Raw genomic sequence first — 16,790 nt, 5'->3', positions numbered from 1 at the left:
AGAAGATTGATTTACGTTCTGGGTATCATCAAATGCGGGTGAAGGAGGATGACATTCCGAAGACTGCTTTTAGGACGCGTTACAGACATTACGAGTTTATGGTTATGCCATTTGGGTTGACTAACACACCAGCTGTGTTCATAGACCTCATGAACCAAGTGTGTGGACCATACCTTGACAAGTTTGTCATTGTTTTCATCGATGACATACTAATTTACTCAAAGAATGACCAAGAGCATGAAGAACATTTGAGAAAAGTGCTAGAGTTGTTAAGAAAAGAAAAACTGTACGCTAAGTTTTCAAAGTGTGCATTTTGATTGGAAGAAGTTCAATTCCTCGATCTTATAGTGAACAAAGAAGGTATTCAAGTGGATCCAGCAAAAATTGAAACCGTTGAAAAGTGGGAAACCCCGAAAACTCCGAAACACATACGCCAATTTTTAGGGCTAGCTGGTTATTACAGGAGATTCATCCAAGATTTTTCCAAAATAGCAAAACCCTTGACTGCGTTAACGCATAAAGGGAGGAAATTTGAATGGAAGGATGAACAAGAAAAAGCGTTTCAATTGTTGAAGAAAAAGTTAACTACGACACCTATATTGTCATTACCTGAAGGGAATGATGATTTTGTGATATATTGTGACGCCTCAAAGCAAGGTCTCGGTTGTGTATTAATGCAACGAATGAAAGTAATTGCTTATGCGTCTAGACAATTGAAGATTCACGAGCAGAATTATACGACGCATGATTTGGAATTAGGCGCGGTTGTTTTTGCATTAAAGACCTGGAGGCACTACTTATATGGGGTCAAAAGTATTATAAATACCGATCACAAAAGTATTCAACACATATTTAATCAGAAACAACTGAACATGAGGCAGCGCAGATGGATTGAATTGTTGAATGATTACGACTTTGAGATTCGTTACCACCCGGGGAAGGCAAATGAGTAGCCGGCGCCTTAAGTAGAAAGGACAGAGAACCTATTCGAGTAAAACCTATGAATATAATGATTCACACTAACCTTACTACTCAAATAAAGGAGGCGCAACAAGGAGTTTTAAAAGAGGTAAACTTAAGGGATGAAATACCCAAAGGATCGGAGAAGTATCTTAATATTCAGGAAGACGGAACCCGGTATAGGGCTGGAAGAATTTGGGTACCAAAGTTTGGAGATATGAGAGAAATGGTACTTAGAGAAGCTCATAAAACCAGATACTCAATACATCCTGGAACGAGAAAGATGTACAAGGATCTTAAGAAACATTTTTGGTGGCCGGGTATGAAAGCCGATGTTGCTAAATATGTAGGAGAATGTTTGACGTGTTCTAAGGTCAAAGCTGAGCATCAGAAACCATCAGGTCTACTTCAACAACCCGAAATCCCGGAATGGAAATGGGAAAACATTACCATGGATTTCATCACTAAATTTCCAAGGACTGCAAGTGGTTTTGATACTATTTGTGAAATGTCATGTTCATATTGATTATAAATGTTCCATATTAATTGATTTCGTTGCGAGGTTTTGACCTCTATATGAGACGTTTTTCAAAGACTGCATTCATTTTTAAAACAACCATAACCTTTATTTTATCAATAAAGGTTTTAAAAACATTACGTAGATTATCAAATAATGATAATCTAAAATATACTGTTTACACACAACCATTACATAATGGTTTACAATAGAAATATATTACTTCGACATATATTTCTTGAATGCAGTTTTTACACAATATCATACAAACATGGACCCCAATTCTTGTCCTTATTTTAGTATGCAACAGGGGAAGCTCTTAGTATTCACCTAAGAATAAACATGCTTTAAACGTCAACAAAAATTTTGGTGAGTTATAGGTTTAACCTATATATATCAAATCGTAACAATAGACCACAAGATTTCATATTTCAATACACATCCCATACATAGAGATAAAAATCATTCATATGGTGAACACCTGGTAACCGACATTAACAAGATGCATATATAAGAATATCCCCATCATTTTGGGACACCCTTAAGATATGATATAAATTTCGAAGTACTAAAGCATCCGGTACTTTGGATGGGGTTTGTTAGGCCCAATAGATCTATCTTTAGGATTCACGTCAATTAGGGTGTCTATTCCCTAATTCTTAGATTACCATACTTAATAAAAAGGGGCATATTCGATTTCGATAATTCAACCATAGAATGTAGTTTCACGTACTTGTGTCTCTTTTGTAAATCATTTATAAAACCTGCATGTATTCTCATCCCAAAAATATTAGATTTTAAAAGTGGGACTATAACTCACTTTCACAGATATTTCCTTCCTCGGAAATAAGACTTGGCCACGGATCGATTCACGAACCTATACAAATATGTACATATATATCAAAGTATGATCAAAATATAAGTACAACCATTTTTATTATGTTTTAAAGATTTGAGTGTATTAAGTCAGCTGTCCTCGTTAGTAACCTACAACTAGTTGTCCACAGTTAGATGTACAGAAATAAATCGATATATATTATCTTGAATCAATCCACGACCCAGTGTATACACGTCTTCGGCTAGATCACAACTCAAAGTATATATATTTTTGGAATCAACCTCAACCCTATATAGCTAACTCCAACATTACTGCATATAGAGTGTCTATGGTTGTTCCAAATAATATATATACATGGGTCGATATGATATGTCAAAACATTTGCATACGTGTCTATGGTATCCCAAGATTACATAATATATTAGAATACATGTATAATACAATATAAGTTAGCTAGGATATGATTTATATAGATTTGTTAAACATTTCCCATAGCTAAAAAGATCAAAAATATTCAATCTTGTTTTACCCATAACTTCTTCATTTTAAATCCGTTTTGAGTGAATCAAATTGCTATGGTTTCATATTGAACTGTAATTTAAGAATCCAAACATAAAAAGTATAGGTTTATAGTCAGAAATTTAAGTTACATGTCAATTACTAAAGAGGTAGTCATTTCCGTCGAAAGTACGACATCTTGATGACCATTTTGAAAAACATACTTTCACTTTGAGTTTAACCAAGATTTTTGGATATAGTTTCATGTTCATATGAAAAACCATTTTCCCAGAAGAACAACTTTTAAATCAAAGTTTATCATAGTTTTTAATTATTCAAACCAAAACAGCCCCCGGTTTCACTACGACGGCGTATATCCGATTTTATGGTGTTCATCGTATTTTCAGGTTTTAAATCATTAAGTTAGCATATCATATAGATATAGAATATGTGTTTAGTTGATTTTAAAAGTCAAGTTAGAAAGATTAACTTTTGTTTGCGAACAAGTTTAGAATTAACTAAACTATGTTCTGGTGATTACAAGTTTAAACCTTCGAATAAGATAGCTTTATATGTATGAATCGAATGATGTTATGAATATCATTACTACCTCAAGTTTTCTGGATAAAACTACTGGAAATGAGAAAAATGGATCTAGCTTCAAAAGATCCTTGGATGGCTTGAAAGTTCTTGAAGCAGAATCATGACATAAAAACAGTTCAAGTAAGATTTTCACTCGAAATAAGATTGTTATACTTGTAGAAATTTAATCAAAGTTTGAATATGAATATTACCTTGAATTAGAAAGATAACCTACTATAAATAACAAAGGTTCCTTGATCTTAGATGATTACTTGGAATGGATTAGAAAGCTTGGAAGTAGACTTGCAAACTTGAAAGTGTTCTTGATTTTTATGAAACTATACTTATGGAATTTATGAAGAACACTTAGAACTTGAAGATGGAACTTGAGAGAGATCAATTAGATGAAGAAAATTGAAGAATGAAAGTGTTTGTAGGTGTTTTTGGTCGTTGGTATATGGATTAGATATAAAGGATATGTAATTTTGTTTTCATGTAAATAAGTCATGAATGATTACTAATATTTTTGTAATTTTATGAGATATTTCATGCTAGTTGCCAAATGATGGTTGCCACATGTGTTAGGTGACTCACATGGGCTGCTAAGAGCTGATCATTAGAGTGTATATACCAATAGTACATACATCTAAAAGCTGTGTATTGTACGAATACGGGTGCATACGAGTAGAATTGTTGATGAAACTGAACGAGGATGTAATTGTAAGCATTTTTGTTAAGTAGAATTACTTTGATATGTGTCTTGAAGTCTTTCAAAAGTGTAAGAATACATATCAAAACACAACATGTATATACATTCTAATGGAGTCGTTAAGTCTTCGTTAGTCGTTACATGTAAGTGTTGTTTTGAAACCTTTAAGTTAACGATCTCAATTAATGTTGTTAACCCAATGTTTATTATATCAAATGAGATGTTAAATTATTATATTATCATGATATTATGATGTATGAATATCTCTTAATATGATATATACATTAAAATATCGTTACAACGATAATCGTTACATATAAGTCTCGTTTCATAATTCTTGAGTTAGTAGTCTTGTTTTTACATACGTAGTTCATTGTTAACACACTTAATGATATATTTAAATATCATTTTATCATGTTAAATATAGTGTATCAATATCTTAATATGATACATATGTATTTAGTAGACGTTATCATAACGATAATCGTTATATATATCATTTCGAGTTTCTTAACTTAGTAATCTCATTTCTTATGTATATCACACATTGTTAATATACTTAGTGAGATACTTACTCATCATAATCTCATGTAAACCATATATATATGTCTATATATACCACAACATGTAGTTTTTACAAATTTGTAACGTTCGTGAATCGCCGGTCAACTAGGGTGATCAATTGTCTATATGAAACTTATATCATTTAATCAAGTCTTAACAAGTTTGATTGCTTAAAACATTGGAAACATTTTTTCATGTAAATATCAATCTCAATTAATATATATAAACATGGAAAAGTTCGGGTCACTACAGTACCTACCCGTTAAATAAATTTCGTCCCGAAATTTTAAGCTGTTGAAGGTGTTGACCAATCTTCTGGAAATAGATGCGGGTATTTCTTCTTCATCTGATCTTCATGCTCCCAGGTGAACTCAGGTCCTCTACGAGCATTCCATCGAACCTTAACAATCGGTATCTTGTTTTGCTTAAGTCTCTTAACCTCACGATCCATTATTTCGACGGGTTCTTCAATGAATTGAAGTTTTTCGTTGATTTGGATTTCGTCCAACAGAATAGTGAGATCTTCTTTAGCAAAACATTTCTTCAAATTTGAGACATGGAAAGTGTTATGTACAGCTGCGAGTTGTTGAGGTAGCTCCAGTTAGTAAGCTACTGGTCCGACACGATCTATAATCTTGAATGGTCTAATGTACCTTGGATTTAGTTTCCCCCGTTTACCAAATCGAACAACGCCTTTCCAAGGTGAAACCTTAAGCATGACCATTTCTACAATTTCAAACTCTATATCTTTTCTTTTACTGTCCGCGTAGCTCTTTTGTCGACTCTGGGCGGTTTTCAATCGTTGTTGAATTTGGATGATTTTCTCGGTAGTTTCTTGTATTATCTCCGGACCCGTAATCTGTCTATCCCCCACTTCATTCCAACAAATCGGAGACCTTCACTTTCTGCCATATAGTGCCTCAAACAGCGCCATCTCAATACTAGAATGATAACTGTTGTTGTAGGAAAATTCTGCTAACGGTAGGTGTCGATCCCAACTGTTTCCGAAATCAATAACACATGCTCGTAGCATGTCTTCAAGCGCTTGTATCGTCCTTTCGCTCTGCCCATCAGTTTGTGGATGATAGGCAATACTCATTTCTAGACGATTCCCCAATGCTTGTTGCAACGTCTGCCAGAACCTTGAAACAAATCTACCATCCCTATCAGAGATAATAGAGACGGGTATTCCGTGTTTGGAGACAACCTCCTTTAAATACAATCGCGCCAACTTCTCCATTTTATCATCTTCTCTCATTGGCAGGAAGTGTGCTGGCTTGGTGAGACGATCAACTATTACCCAAATAGTATCATAACCACTTGCAGTCCTTGGCAATTTAGTAATAAAATCCATGGTAATGTTTTCCCATTTCCATTCCGGGATTTCAGGTTGTTTTAGTAGACCTGATGGTTTCTGATGTTCAGCTTTGACCTTAGAACACATCAAACATTCTCCTACATATTTAGCAATATCGACTTTCATACCCGGCCACCAAAAGTGTTTCTTGAGATCTTTATACATCTTCCCCGCTCCGGGATGTATTGAATATCTGGTTTTATGTGCTTCCTTAAGTACCATTTCTCTCACATATCCAAACCTTGGTACCCATATTCTATCAGCCCTATATCGGGTTCCGTCTTCCCGAATATTAAGATGTTTCTCTGATCCTTTGGGTATCTCATTCTTCAACTTTCCTTCTTTTACAACCCCCTGTTGCGCCTCCTTTATTTGAGTAGTAAGGTTAGTACGAATAATTATATTCATAGCTTTTACACGTATAGGTTCTCTGTCCTTTCTACTTAAAGTGTCAGCTACCACATTCGCCTTCCCCGGGTGGTATCGAATCTCAAAATCATATCATTCAACAGTTCAATCCACCTGCGTTGTCTCATATTCAGTTGCTTCTGATTAAATATATGTTGGAGACTTTTGTGGTCGGTATATATAATACTTTTGACCCCATATAAATAATGCCTCCAAGTCTTTAATGCAAAAACAACAGCACCCAATTCCAAATCGTGAGTCGTATAATTTTGCTCGTGAATCTTCAATTGTCTAGATGCATAAGCAATCACCTTCATTCGTTGCATTAATACACAATTGAGACCTTGCTTTGATCGTCACAATAAATCACAAAATCATCATTCCCTTCAGGCAATGACAATATAGGTGCCGTAGTTAGCTTTTTCTTCAATAACTGAAATGCCTTCTCTTGTTCATCCTTCCATTCAAATTTCTTCCCTTTATGCGTTAATGCAGTCAAGGGTTTTGCTATTTTGGAGAAATCTTGGATGAATCTTCTGTAGTAACCAGCCAATCCTAAAAATTGACGTATATGCTTCGGAGTTTTTGGGGTTTCCCACTTTTCAACGGTTTCGATCTTTGCCGGATCCACCTGGATACCTTCTTTGTTCACTATGTGATCGAGGAATTGAACTTCTTCCAACCAAAATGCACACTTTGAAAACTTAGCGTACAGTTTTCTTTCCTCAATACTTCTAGCACTTTTCTCAAATGTTCTTCGTGCTCTTGATCATTATTTGAGTAAAAAAGTATGTCATCGATGAAAACAATGACAAACTTGTCAAGATATGGCCCACACACTCAGTTCATAAGGTCCATGAACACAGTTGGTGCGTTAGTCAATCCAAACGGCATAACCATAAACTCGTAATGACCATAACACGTCTTAAAAGCAGTTTTTGGAATATCATCCTCCTTTACTCGCATTTGATGATATCCATAATGTAAATTGATTTTCGAATAAACCGACGAGCCTTGTAGTTGATCAAATAAGTCGTCAATTCTCGGCAGTGGATAACGGTTTTTGATGGTAAGTTTATTCAACTCTCTGTAGTCAATACACAACCTAAATGTACCATCCTTCTTCTTGACAAACAAAACAGGAGCTCCCCATGGTGATGTGCTTGGTCGAATGAAACCACGTTCTAATAGTTCTTGCTGTTGGCTTTGCAGTTCTTTCATCTCTCTGGGTGCGAGTCTGTAAGGAGCACGAGCTATTGGTGCAGCTCCTGGTACAAGATCTATTTGAAATTCAACAGATCGATGTGGAGGTAGTCCCGGTAATTCTTTCGGAAATATATCGGGAAATTCTTTTGCGACGGGAACATCATTGATGCTCTTTTCTTCAGTGTGTACTTTCTCGACGTGTGCTAGAACAGCATAGCAACCTTTTCTTATTAGTTTTTGTGCCTTCAAATTACTAATAAGATGTAGCTTCATGTTGCCCTTTTCTCCGTACACCATTAAGGGTTCTCCTTCTTCTCATACAATGCGAATTGCATTTTTGTAACATACGATCTCTGCTTTCATTTTCTTCAGCCAGTCCATGCCAACTATTACTTCAAAACTCCCTAACTCCACTGGTATCAAATAAATCTTAAATATTTTGCTACCCAGTTTAATTTCTCGATTCCGGCATATATAATCTGCTGAAATTAATTTACCGTTTGCTAATTCGAGTAAAAATTTACTATCGAACGGCGTCAATGGACAACTTAATTTAGCACAAAAATCTCTACTCATATAGCTTCTATCCGTACCTGAATCAAATAAAACGTAAGCAGATTTATTGTCAATAAGAAATGTATTCGTAACAAGTTCCGGGTCTTCCTGTGCCTCTACCGCATTAATATTGAAAACTCTTCCGCGGCCTTGTCCATTCATGTTCTCCTGGTTCGGGAAATTTCTAATAATGTGCCCCAGTTTTCTACATTTATAACAAACTACATTAGCATAACTTGCTCCGACACTACTTGCTCCGCCATTACTCGTTCCGACACCATTTTTTCCTTTCGTTCTGTTAACCCCTGGTCCGTAGACCTCACACTTCGCCGCGCTATGACCATTTCTTTTATACTTGTTGCAAAATTTGGTGCAGAACCCCGAGTGATACTTTTCACACCTTTGGCATAGCTGCTTCTGATTGTTGTTGTTGTTGCGGTTGTTATTGTTGTTGGGATGATTGTTGTAGTTGTTGTTGTTGTTGTTGTTGTTGTTGTTGTTGTTGTTGTTGTTGTTGTTGTTGTGCCGTTTGTTGTAGTTGCGATTGATGTTGCAATTGTTGGGATAGTTGTTGTTGTATTGGTGACTCTTATCACCGTTTTCCTCCCACTTTCTTTTGACTAGCTTCACGTTGGCCTCTTCGGCCGCCTGTTCTTTAATTCTTCCCTCAATCTGGTTCACTAGTTTGTGAGCCATTCTACATGCCTTTTGTATGGAGGCAGGCTTGTGTGAACTTATATCTTCTTGGATTCTCTCTGGTAACCCTTTCACAAACACGTCGATCTTCTCTTCCTTATCTTCGAAAGCTCTCGGACACAATAGGCACAATTCTGTGAATTGTCTTTCGTACGAAGTAATATCGAATCCCTGTGTTCGTAACCCTCTAAGTTCTGACTTGAGCTTATTGACCTCGATTCTGGGACGGTACTTCTCGTTCATCAAGTGCTTGAATGCTGACCACGATAGCGCGTAAGCAGCATCTTATCCCACTTGCTCTAGATAGGTATTCCACCATGTTAACACAATACCTGTGAAGGTATGCGTAGCGTACTTCACTTTGTCTCCTTCAGCACACTTACTTATGGCAAACACCGATTCAACTTTCTCGGTCCACCGTTTCAATCCGATTGGTCCTTCGATCCCATCAAATTCTGAAGGTTTGCAGGCAGTGAATTCCTTGTAGGAGCATCCTACACGATTTCTTGCACCGTTAGCTGTATTGCTAGATTCAGAGTTATTGTTGGTATGTAGCGCGGCCTGTACTGTGGCTATGTTTGAAGCAAGAAAGGCACGAAATTCCTCTTCGCTCATATTCAAGGTGTGTCGAGTAGTCGGTGCCATTTCCTTCAAAATAGTCAAATGAAACAAGTTAATCATACAGAATATTAAGAGTAGTCAATAGTATCTCGTAGCATAATATGAATTCATTTATAAAAGCTTTTTCTTCATATTAGCGTTTTATAAGTTTAAATTCGGGTACTACCTACCCGTTAAGTTCATACTTAGTAGCTAATATACAATTTAACTACTACAATTCCATATGAAAATCTGATTATAATAATATATCACATACAAATATTCTTCAAACTTACAACTTCACTATATTACATATAACATGAAATATAGTACACTATGATACATGACAGTTTTGAAGATAAATCTAGTTAATACGCAAGTTGTTCAGCAAAGGAAATAAAGACACGTAATTCATAAGTCCAGAAACAAGTCATGTATTCTGGTTTTACTAAGACGACTTCCCATCCTTGGTCTTGTGGAAAATAACCGTTATGACCATTGGCTAGGCAGCATGTTGTAATGTCGTGAAAAGGACGAGGGTTTCGTAATGTCCAACAGCCCCGTAATAATCTAAAAAACTTGTTTCTCACCCCAACTACTGAATCCGTCACTTGTGGGAAAGTTTTATTTAAAAGCTGCAATCCGATGTTCTTTTTCTCACTTTGGTAAGAAGCGAACATCACTAACTCGTAAGCATAACATGCTTTTTTATGTTGCATGTTAGAAGCTCTTTCTAATTCACGAAATCCTATGTTGGGATATGTTGAGTCAAAATAGGTTCTTAACCCGTAGCGTAAAATTGCATTTGGGTTCCCCGCATTTAACGCTTTAAAGAAAACACGGCATATCTTAAAGTCTCCCTAATGTGATATACCCCACCTATCAAAGGAAAGCCTTTTATAAACTAAGGCATTTCTGGAAAGTCTTTCAAATGTTTGACAAGTTAATTTTGCCATAACTAAATGTGCTGATGAATTCTGACCGACTCTAGACAAGATTTCCTCAATCATATCCTCTGGTAGGTCTTCTAAAATATTCGGTTGTCTACCCTTAACGTCCATTTTGTTTTTATACTATAAAATAGACAAGGATTAGATTCGTAATAATAAACAATACAAGCAATTCTTACATAGAACATAAAAGTACAAGCACACTACAATACATTTATTACACAACATGCTCACTCCCCTCTAATCTGAATCACTGGTTTCTTCTTCTTCGGACTTGGTTCTTTTTCCTAATTTTTTAGGGATATATGATGTTCCCCTAATATGAGCCGTCGTTTTCCACATTAGTTTAGAAAAACCTGGTGGTTTAGAGGTTCTCGGGTTATTGTCACTATATTGAAAATGCGGGTGTTGACGGTACATATAAAGTTCATCAGGGTCGGAATCAGATTTCTCTATTTTGATGCCTTTTTCCTTATTTTTTTTCTTTTGCCTCATTAAATTGGGTCGAGGTAATTTCTATAACATCATCAGAATCCTCATCAGGATCCGATTCATCGGAAAATTGGTAATTTTCCCAATATTTTGCTTCCTTAGCGAAAACACCATTGACCATTATTAACTTTGGTCCATTGGTTGAGGATTTTCTTTTATTTGACCGGTTTTCTGTGGTTCCTACTATTCCCCCCTCCGGAACCTCTTCTTCTTCCGGTTCCTCTTCTTCTGGTTCCTCTTCTTCCGGTTCCTCTTCTTCCGGTTCCGTTTCCTCTTCTTCCGGTTCTTCGAGAACTTGTGAATCTTGTCAATATATATTCGACTCTTCGTTATTATTCTGTGAGTTAATGGGATTTGTGCTAGAGGTAGACATCTATCACACAATATCAAACATGTTAAGAGATTAATATATCACATAATATTTACAAGTTAATAATATATAGTTTCCAACAGAAATGTTAAGCAATCATTTTTAAAGAAAACACGGTCGAAGTCCAGACTCACTAATGCATCCTAACAAACTCGATAAGACACACGAATGCAAATTTTCTGGTTCTCTAAGACCAACGCTCGGATACTAACTGAAATGTCCCGTTCATATTGATTATAAACGTTCCATATTAATTGATTTCATTGCGAGGTTTTGACCTCTATATGAGACGTTTTTCAAAGACGGCATTCATTTTTAAAACAACCATAACCTTTATTTTATCAATAAAGGTTTTAAAAGCATTACGTAGATTATCAAATAATGATAATCTAAAATATACTGTTTACACATGATCATTATATAATGGTTTACAATAGAAATATATTACATCGACATATGTTTTTTGAATGCAGTTTTTACACAATATCATACAAACATGGACTCCAAATCTTGTCCTTATTTTAGTATGCAACAGCAGAAGCTCTTAGTATTCACCTGAGAATAAACATGCTTTAAACGTCAACAAAAATGTTAGTGAGTTATAGGTTTAACATATATATATCAAATCGTAATAATAGACCACAAGATTTCATATTTCAATACACATCCCATACATAGAGATAAAAATCATTCATATGGTGAACACCTGGTAACCGACATTACCAAGATGCATATATAAGAATATCCCCATCATTCCGGGACACCCTTCGGATATGATATAAATTTCGAAGTACTAAAGCATCTGGTACTTTGGATGGGGTTTGTTAGGCCCAATAGATCTATCTTTAGGATTCGCGTCAATTAGGGTGTCTGTTCCCTAATTCTTAGATTACCAGACTTAATAACCTACAACTGGTTGTCCACAGTTAGATGTACAGAAATAAATCGATATATATTATCTTGAATCAATCCAGGACCCAGTGTATACATGTCTCAGGCTAGATCACAACTCAAAGTATATATATTTTTGGAATAAACCTCAACCCTGTATAGCTAACTCCAACATTACTGCATATAGAGTGTCTATGGTTGTTCCAAATAATATATATACATGGGTCGATATGATATGTCAAAACATTTGTATACGTGTCTATGGTATCCCAAGATTACATAATATATTAGAATACATGTATAATACAATATAAGTTAGCTAGGATATGATTTGTATAGATTTGTTAAATATTTCCCCTAGCTAAAAAGATCAAAAATATCCAATTTTGTTTTACCCATAACTTCTTCATTTTAAATCCGTTTTGAGTGAATCAAATTGCTATGGTTCCATATTGAACTCTAATTTAAGAATCCAAACAGAAAAGGTATAGGTTTATAGTCAGAAATTTAAGTTACATGTCAATTACTAAAGAGGTAGTCATTTCCGTTGAAAGAACGACATCTTGATGACCATTTTGAAAAACATACTTTCACTTTGAGTTTAACCAAGATTTTTGGATATAGTTTCATGTTCATATGAAAAATCATTTTCCCAGAAGAACAACTTTTAAATCAAAGTTTATCATAATTTTTAATTATCCAAACCAAAACAGCCCCCGGTTTCACTACGACGGCGTATATCTGATTTTATGGTGTTCATCATGTTTCCAGGTTTTAAATCATTAAGTTAGCATATAATATAGATATAGAACATGTGTTTAATTGATTTTAAAAGTCAAGTTAGAAGGATTAACTTTTGTTTGCGAACAAGTTTAGAATTAACTAAACTATGTTCTAGTGATTACAAGTTTAAACCTTCGAATAAGATAGCTTTATATGTATGAATCGAATGATGTTATGAACACCATTACTACCTCAAGTTTTCTGGATAAAACTATTGGAAATGAGAAAAATGGATCTAGCTTCAAAGGATCCTTGGATGGCTTGAAAGTTCTTGAACCAGAATCATGACACGAAAATAGTTCAAGTAAGATTTTCACTCGAAATAAGATTGTTATAGTTGTAGAAATTGAATCAAAGTTTGAATATGAATATTACCTTGAATTAGAAAGATAACCTACTATAAATAACAAAGGTTACTTGATCTTAGATGATTACTTATAATGGATTAGAAAGCTTGGAAGTAGACTTGCAAACTTGGAAGTGTTTTTGATTTTTATGAAACTATACTTATGAAATTTATGAAGAACACTTAGAACTTGAAGATGGAACTTGAAAGAGATCAATTAGATGAAGAAAATTGAAGAATGAAAGTGTTTGTAGGTGTTTTTGGTCGTTAATATATGGATTAGATATAAAGGATATGTAATTTTGTTTTTCATGTAAATAAGTCATGAATGATTACTAATATTTTTGTAATTTTATGAGATATTTCATGCTAGCTGCCAAATGATGGTTCCCACATGTGTTAGGTGACTCACATGAGCTGCTAAGAGCTGATCATTAGAGTGTATATACCAATAGTACATACATCTAAAAGCTGTGTATTGTACAAGTATGAATACGGGTGCATACGAGTAGAATTGTTGATGAAACTGAACGAGAATGTAATTGTAAGCATTTTTGTTAAGTATAAGTACTTTGATATGTGTCTTGAAGTCTTTCAAAAGTGTAAGAATACATATCAAAACACAACATGTATATACATTCTAATGGAGTCGTTAAGTCTTCGTTAGTCGTTACATGTAAGTGTTGTTTTGAAACCTTTAAGTTAACGATCTCAATTAATGTTTTTAACCCAATGTTTATTATATCAAATGAGATTTTAAATTATTATGTTATCATGATATTATGATGTATGAATATCTCTTAATATGATATATACATTAAAATATCGTTACAACGATAATCGTTACATATAAGTCTCGTTTCGTAATTCTTGAGTTAGTAGTCTTGTTTTTACATATGTAGTTCATTGTTAACACACTTAATGATATATTTAAATATCATTTTATCATGTTAAATATAGTGTATCAATATCTTAATATGATACATATGTATTTAGTAGACGTTATCATAACGATAATCGTTATATATATATATTATTTCGAGTTTCTTAACTTAGTAATCTCATTTCTTATGTATATCACACATTGTTAATATACTTAGTGAGATACTTACTCATCATAATCTCATGTCAACCATATATATATATATGTCTATATATACTACAACATGTAGTTTTTACAAATTTGTAACGTTCGTGAATCGCCGGTCAACTTAGGTGATCAATTGTGTATATGAAACTTATTTCATTTAATCAAGTCTTAACAAGTTTGATTGCTTAACACGTTGGAAACATTTAGTCATGTAAATATCAATCTCAATTAATATATATAAACATGGAAAAGTTCGGGTCACTACAATAATGACATACACTGGACAGTTTATCTACAACAAAATACGAAGTACTAAACATTCCGATTATAAATTGCTAGCGCGACTAGCTCAAAATGGGGTTGTCAAACCCGATAGATCTATCCGTAGGATTCACGTTCACCGGTAGAAACCAATGATTACAGTTACCAGACTAGGGAATATTTTTGTCCAACTCACAATGAATAAGTTAAATTTAATTGTCACTTGTGTCTAAACGTAAAATAAAATGCATGTAATCACATCCTAAAAATATACTTTGAAAAGTATGTAAAAACGGGACTATAACTCACCTTAATAGTAACGAAGTAATCAACACAATTAAGCGAACATCAAATGAGTACAGTGATCAGGAATGATCACAATGCCGACCTATAAATAAAGCAGATCGATATAAATAATTAACTTAGGTCAAGTCTTAGTATGATAGCTATTGTACATGTTGCAAGTAGTCATAGAACAATACTCAATATGCATCAGTTTGATCGGAACAACTTACGGACACACACTTTCTATTTTTAGAAAGTTTCTATTTTTAGCAGGTTTCCATTTTTGGAAAGTTTCTATTTTTAGAAAGTTTCTATTTTTGGAAAGTTTCTATTTTTGGAAAGTTTCTATTTTTGGAAAGTTTCCAAATTTAGAAACTTGCTATTTTAGAAAAGTTTATAAGTTAGGAAAGTTTCCTTAATTAGAAAGTCAACAAAAGTCAACTGAAAATCAAAGTCAACCGAAAGTCAACTCAAAAGTCAACCTTGGTCAAACATAGTCAACGTTAATTTTTAAAAGTGTAAGTTGTAATAATAATGTAAGTTATAATGTTTATTAAATTTAAATATGTCTAATTATGTCATAACACAAGTTTAATTAAATTAAAATGAATTATTAAAGTTAATATAAGTTTAAATGATATAATTAATATAACATAAGTATTTAATTAATTAATTAAATATTAGTCATAATATAAGTATTATTAATCAATAATAAATTTTAAATCATATCATAAGTATTATTAATTAATAATGAATTATTAATCATATCATAAGTTTCTAATTATAATTATTAAATCATAAGTATTTAATAATTAAATTATAAATAAATATAACTAAGCCTTATAATAATTAAATAATTAATTAATCCTTATTATAAGTCTCATTATAATAATCTCATAATAGAATTTTAATACTTATTATAAGTATTTTCCATTAATAATAAAAGTATTATTAATGATAAGTTTAATTAAAATGTTAATTAAATCATAAGTAATAATTAAATGATATAATAAATATATATCATAAGTCTTAAAATTTTAATAATTACTTTTTATATCATAAGTAATTAAATGATAATGAAATTCATTATTTATCATAAGTTTAATTATTAATCACAAGTTTTAAATCAAAAATTCATCGGGTCGTATCTTGAGCCCCGGGTGTCAGTTTTCGGCGAGCCTTACATATATCTCCGCCTAATCAAACCACCCGACACTTTGGTTCACTCAAGAACACACCAAGAACAGCCCACAAGTCATGGTGATCAGCCATGACACCACTTGAAACTTTAATTCAATCAAAATCGTGTTTTAGACGTAACGGATGATTCGTGGCTCGGATTTAGATGACCCGAACATGAAAGTTCGTCCGACCATTAATCCTAACACACTAACACACCCTAAAGGCACCAAATATGGTTACAAAGTCGGACAAAACCTGGTTCATACCAAAATCACATTTCAATCTTAACAAAATACCACTTTGATCATATCTAGGGCTCCGGGAATCGAAACGACATGAATCCGGAGTGTAAAATTAATGTATTGATGAGAGGAACTCATCTAGATACTTTATTTTAACTTTTATAACAGTCACAATTCCAGAATTAAATAAAAAGCTGCTGTCCCAATTATATCAAACCGAAAACATATGTATTCGAGTAATTCTACGCATACAAACACCATTACAACACCAAGTAATCATCATACTATTAATATATAATCAAAATACAGAAAAATAAAGAAAAATTAAAAGTTCTAGGGTTAGGGTTTATACCCTATTCAAGAATCAACAAGTATAATCGCGTAGAGAACGGAATGAGGAACACGTTG

Source organism: Rutidosis leptorrhynchoides, chromosome 7 (assembly GCF_046630445.1).
Source record: "Rutidosis leptorrhynchoides isolate AG116_Rl617_1_P2 chromosome 7, CSIRO_AGI_Rlap_v1, whole genome shotgun sequence".
NCBI classification, from domain to species: Eukaryota; Viridiplantae; Streptophyta; class Magnoliopsida; order Asterales; family Asteraceae; genus Rutidosis; species Rutidosis leptorrhynchoides.
This window is presented reverse-complemented; position numbering follows the sequence as displayed.